Below are 391 nucleotides of genomic sequence, written 5' to 3' on the forward strand. Positions count from 1 at the left end.
ATAATACAATAAAAACAAAAAAAGCAAATAATTACACATTAATAAAAACAACAATAGTGAAACAAAATATAATCACAAGCAACAAAATAAATAATAAATTACCTGTGCAAAATTGATATTCTTGATTTCGTCGGGAGAGCTTCCTTCAAGCATTCGTTGAGGAATAAGCTTTGGTCCCACGTATACCTGTTTGCTGTGTTAATGGTGTACTCCTTGCTCTTCGATCCGCTGTACACTGCCCACGTCCAGGGAAAAGTTACCATGAGAAGGCTGGGGATTATCTGTTGGGAAAATTGTTCTTTGGTCGTATATGAGTTGTTTGTGACTAGTTTTTTTTTTCGGGGGGGGGGGTTGTAATTGTTATGAGCGTTATCTTTAAGTCTAGGTACAA

The sequence above is a fragment of the Penaeus monodon genome, chromosome 21 (assembly GCF_015228065.2).
Source record: "Penaeus monodon isolate SGIC_2016 chromosome 21, NSTDA_Pmon_1, whole genome shotgun sequence".
NCBI classification, from domain to species: Eukaryota; Metazoa; Arthropoda; class Malacostraca; order Decapoda; family Penaeidae; genus Penaeus; species Penaeus monodon.